Raw genomic sequence first — 6,000 nt, forward strand, 5'->3', positions numbered from 1 at the left:
TGATCCTAATGATCTGAGTGATCTGTTGGGTTTATATTCACTGAGCATATCTGCAATGTATTGAGGTCCTAGGCCATTGAATGATTTATATACCAGTAATAATACTTTAAAATCAATCCTAAATGTAACTGGCAGCCAGTGTAAAGACCTGAGGACTGGTGTGATGTGTTCATATTTTCTGGTTCTGCTAAGAATCCTAGCAGCAGCGTTCTGTATGAGCTGCAACTGTCTTATGGTCTTTTTGGGAAGGCCAGTGAGAAGTCCATTACAATAATCCACCCTACTGGTGATGAAAGCATGCACAAGTTTTTCTAAGTCTTGACTGGAAACAAAGCATCTAATTCTTGCAATATTTTTCAGGTGATAATATGCTGATTTAGTTATTGCTTTGACATGACTACTGAAACTAAGGTCTGACTCCAGAGACACACCCAGATTCCTGACTTGATTTTTAGTTGTTTGACCCCTAGACTGAAGGTATGCATTCACCTTGAGAACTTCATCTTTGTTTCCAAACGCAATGACTTCAGTTTTGTCTTTGTTTAACTGAAGAAAGTTTTGGCACATCCAATTGTTTACTTCATCAATGCATTGGCAAAGGGAGTCAATGGGGCTGTAATCGTTAGGCGATAGGGATAAGTAGAGCTGTGTGTCGTCTGCATAGCTATGGTAAGCGATTTGGTTCTTTCTCATTATTTGGCTCATTGGGAGCATGTACAGGTTGAATAGGAGTGGCGCAAGAATTGAGCCTTGAGGGACTCCGCATGTCATGGATGTCCACTCAGACTTATGGTCTCCTATACTCACATAATAACCTCTGCCTCCTAAGTATGACCTGAACCATTTTAGGACTATCCCAGAAAGCCCGACCCAGTTTTCCAGCCTGTCAAGAAGTATTTTGTGATCGACAGTGTCAAATGCAGCACTGAGGTCGAGTAGTACCAGCACTGATAATTTGCCTGTATCAGTATTTAAGCGAATATCATTTATTATCTTTATGAGCGCGGTCTCTGTACTGTGGTGCGGTCGGAAACCAGATTGAAAATGGTCAAAGTATCCATTCGAGCTTAAGAATTTGTTCAGCTGATTGAAGACAACTTTTTCAATGATCTTGCCTATGAAAGGAAGATTTGAGATCGGTCTATAGTTGTTTAATATGGTCTTATCCAGATTGCTCTTTTTCAGGAGGGGCTTGACAACAGCAGTTTTCAGGGAGGTCGGAAAACTCCCAGAGAGAAGTGAGGCATTTACCACTTCTAGGAGATCTGCTTCTAAGCTGTGTAATACATTTTTGAAAAAAGATGTGGGAAGTGCGTCAAGGGGGCAGGTTGATGTTTTTAGGTGCTGCACGGTTTCTTCCAAAATTTTGCCATCAATTTCTTCCAAATCAGACATAGTGGCTACTTTCTCAGGCTGTTGTCTGATCTGCCTGACCCCAGCGCAACTCAAGGATGAGCTGATCACCTTTCTGATATTATTGATTTTCTCAGAGAAGAAAGAAGCAAACTCACTGCACTTTCTCACTGAGAGCATTTCACTGGGAATCTGGCTTGGGGGGTTTGTCAGTCTCTCTACAGTAGCAAAAAGAGTGCGCGTGTTGTTTATATTGCTGTTTATAATATTCGAGAAAAAAGTCTGTCTAGCTTTGCTTAGTTCCTTATTGAAAGCATGGATGCTGTCTTTGTAGATGTTATAATGGACTACAAGTTTTGTCTTCCGCCACATGCGCTCTGCTTTTCTGCATTGTCTTTTCATATTTTGCACTGCTGTTGAGTTTCTCCAAGGTGCTTTTTGTCTGCCACTCTTCTTCCTGACTTTCACAGGAGCAATATCATCAATTACACTCTTAACTTTTGAGTTAAAAGAATCAAGGAGAAAATCAACAGAGTCAGCAGATATGCTTGGTGTTAAAGATATAGCCTTCATAAATAGTACACTAGTGTTCTCATTTAAGCATCTCTTCATGACAGACACAGATCTAGCTTCAATGGCAGGAGAGATCAATATATCAAAGAAAATACAAAAATGATCAGACAGTGCTACATCCTTAATAACAATTGATGAAATGTTTAGACCCTTACTGATAAGTAAATCTAGAGTGTGTCCACGATTATGTGTGGCTCCATGTACATGCTGAGTCAGATCAAAAGTTTTTAAAACAGTTTTGATTTCTTTTGCCATATTGTTTTCTGCATTATCTATGTGAATGTTAAAATCTCCAGCAATGGCAAAGCAGTCAAACTCTGAGGAAATAGAACTTAACAGTTCTGTTAAGTTCTCAGCAAAAGCTGGAGAGTATTTTGGAGGCCTGTAAACAATGATAAGTAAAATGCGTGGAGCACCTTTTAACACAATACCCAGATATTCGAAAGACGGGTAATTCCCAAATGATATTTGCTTACATTGATAGACATCTTTATAAAGTGCAGCTAAACCTCCGCCTTTTCTGACAGCTCTGCAGACACTCATAAAAGTAAAGTTAGGAGGGGCTGTTTCATTGAGGACTGTTGCACTGCAACTTTCTTCTAGCCAAGTTTCATTTAGCAACATAAAATCCAGGTTGTATGTGGTTATTAAGTCATTGACTAAAAGTGATTTATTTTTAAGTGAGCGGATGTTTAAAAGTGCTAACTTAACAGTCTTACTTTTTGTCCCCACAGCAATCTTGGTATGTCGTGTAATAGGCACCAGATTAGATGGGTTTGCTGTACGGCTTTTGAAGGCCTTAGACTTTCTATCATGTAATTGAACAGCAATAGAAAAAGATACAGGCACACTGGGTTCCCGCTTGTTCTGTAAACATTTGAGAAAGTTATTGTTATCATAGCGGGGACCCGACACATATCACTGAGAGCTGGTATCAGTTGTTTTTGGTTCACCTCGAGCCGCTGGAGGAGGGTGTGGGCCCTGGCGCTGTGGCAGAGGCCGAAGAGCTCTCACAGGAGGAGGGGGAGGGCGAGCTGGGCCCGTAGGCTTTGGTGGTTGTGGGGCCTGGCGTTTTTTGGTTGGTATCTGGGGGCTCGCAGCAAAAGAGTGGGATAGTCTAGTTCCAGCGTGCACCAGTTGTTCCATTTTCTCTGAGAAGCACAGAAGTGGAGATGCTGGAGAGAGTGATAATGTTTCCAGTGAGAGTGATTTTTGTTCTGGTGTTATTGGAGGCTGTAATATGCTGTCCTGGTTTCCCTGGCTGTTTTCCAGAAAGTCGTCCTTGGGTGCTGTATATTGGAGCAGTGCTGGTATGTCACAGTCTGTCTGTGGTGAGCTCTGTGGGCAGGGCTCAGCTGAGATTGTGTCCGTGAGCAGAGGTTGTTGTGGCTGAGTGGTGTTATCACTGTCCTTGTGTGATGTGTCAACCGCATGTCCATTCAGGGGCTGAAGTGAAATCCTGTGGTCATTCATACTGTATCCAGGTGTGTGTGTGCCATTCAGGTTGAGTGGATTGGCACACATTGCAGAAGGATGACGGAGGGAGAAGTAGATATTGTCCTTTAGCACTCTTGAACCAAGTTTGTTTGGGTGGTGGCCATCCTGTTGAAACAGTTGCCTCTGACTCCAGAAAAGATTGAAGTTGTCAATAAAGTTCACTCCTTTTATATTGCAGGTTTTTTGCAGCCATGTATTAAGCCCAAGCAACCGTGAAAACCTGTTTGTTCCTCTTGCTGGGAGTGGTCCACTGATGAATGTTTGAACTTTCAGTCTTTTAAGTGTTTCAAAAAGTTCATTGAAATCCTTTTTAAGAAGTTCCGACTGCTCTTTATGAATATCATTCTTCCCCACATGAATGATGAGTCGATTTGCAGTCTTATGTTTCATCAGAATGTTCTGAAGTTCCCTGTTTACATCAGATGTTGTTGCTTGTGGAAGGCAGCACGTTGTTGTATCCCTGCTATTAATGTTTCTGATTACGGAGTCGCCCACTATCAGAGTCCTGGGCTCGGATGCACTGTGAGCTGAGTGCCGCTGTCTGCTCGACCTTGAGCCCCAGTTAGCATCAGTGTTAGCTACTGGCTGATTCTGTCTGTGTGTGATCACATTCATCAAATTTGGGGATTCCTCATTCATTAATACTTCAAATCTGTTCTCAAGATGTATAGGCGGTGGTAGGAGACCAGTGTTTGCAGTCCTTGTCAGAGCCGTATCTGGGGTAGAGGATGCTACTGCAGTAATATGTGATGCTCGTGACAATCTGATGTCTCGAGTGCCTTTGGGTCTCGCACCCTGTTTGTGCCATCGATTAGTAAAACGATCGGCTTGTTTCTCTACACTCAGTATGGCCTGTCGAGAAGCACTAGATTCATGGGACTCACCTGCTGTATGCTGAGGACGTCCATGACGAAGCTCTGTTGTGTGTTCCGTCTGGTTTGGTGGTCCCGCAATTAACTTTGTTTCAAGAATTGCAATCCTTTGTAAAAGTCTGTGGCAGTTGGAGCAGCAAGTAGATTCCAGAGGAGGCATTTTCTTATCCTTATGAATGTAGGCAGTTTTGTTTTCTCTTCCCCGGAATGTAAGCTTTCAGTGGGAGGCTGGTTGAATAAAATAGTTCTGCTTTTTTTTTTTGTAGTAATCCAAACGTTTGAGCACTGTGCTGATTTGCTGAAGTTAAAATTAGGTGATAAAAGGAGATAAAATATAGAAATATAAAAGCGATAGAGCAAAGCGCGGAGCAGTAAGCGAGAGCGTCCGAACAGTAGCTGAGCAGGAAGTAAGTCTGTAACCTGTGAACTTATACCAGACACCATTACAGAAGGTGATGGATATCACAGAGAATGCTACCAAAGATTCACCATGAATCTCAAAAGACTCGACCAGAAGCCTGAACTATTAGCAGCAAGTTCAAGGCAAAGTCAGAGGGCCTCAACTGGTGACAAGGTGCTCTTCACACCTGACTGTATATTCTGCAACTCAATTACACGGAAGAAGGTAAAAAATAAAGGGATATGGACGACTGAGGGGTTAAAAGAGTTTGAGTGTGATGGGTGGAGAACAGTCCTCAAAGTTGCAGAACAAAAATTTGATGAAAATTTGCTTCACAGAATTAGAGGAAAGGATCTATTTGCTACAGAAGCTAAATACCACAAATCCTGTAGAGTCCAATATACACAAAATTTAGAAAAATGGAGAAGTGCAAGCACAGAAAACAAGGCCAAACAAATCCAACTAGTAGAAGCTCACGGTGAGGCATTTGGTGCTGTATCTCGAGTAATTGACAAGGAAATCATCGGCAGCAACAAAATGATTGAAATTGACTGATCTGACCAAAATCTACATAGCTCATCTGGAATGCACAAACTTCCCCAATCCCAAATTGCGTGGGGAAAAGCTCAAAGCTAAGCTAGAAACACATGGACAATACAAGGAAAAGGTGGCATTCTGCAAGCTAAACAAAAAAGGCCGTTTCTCGACATACATTGTGTACAACTCACAAAGTGACATTACAAACCTAGTGCAGTGTGCATATGAACTTGGTTCCAAAGACATGATCCAGGAGACTGGCCATTATCTACATGAGGAGATTCTGGAAAGCTTTGCAAAAGCTGATGAGTTGAGATGGCCACCCTCTGCCCAGGATCTTGTAAGCATGAACATTGTAATTCCATCTAATTTGGAGACATTTCTGTGTCATGTGATATGTGGCAAACCAAAATCACAAAGCTCCAAAATGAACAGGCTTGTAAATTCAATAGGGCAAGACATATGTCGCGCCACAACAAATGGAGAATGGAAACTTCCAAAGCATATGCTTATATGCATGACACTTAGACACCTTTTTAGGAGTGAAAAATTAATTACCCTATTTAATCGATTGGGCCATTCAGAGAATTATACATTCTCCCTTGAACTGGAAACTGCACTTGCTGAGGCTGTGGCTGAGACATCCAGTCTTTTGTCTACACAAATCATTAGATCACCAGGAGCCCCTTCCATTTTCCACTCAGAATTTGATAATTTTGATCAGTTGCTCAACAACTTAACTGGAATGGATTCAATTCACACTGCACA

Source organism: Siphateles boraxobius, unplaced genomic scaffold, assembly GCF_051911475.1.
Source record: "Siphateles boraxobius isolate OS27281-9 unplaced genomic scaffold, OSU_SipBor_1 42, whole genome shotgun sequence".
NCBI lineage: Eukaryota > Metazoa > Chordata > Actinopteri > Cypriniformes > Leuciscidae > Siphateles > Siphateles boraxobius.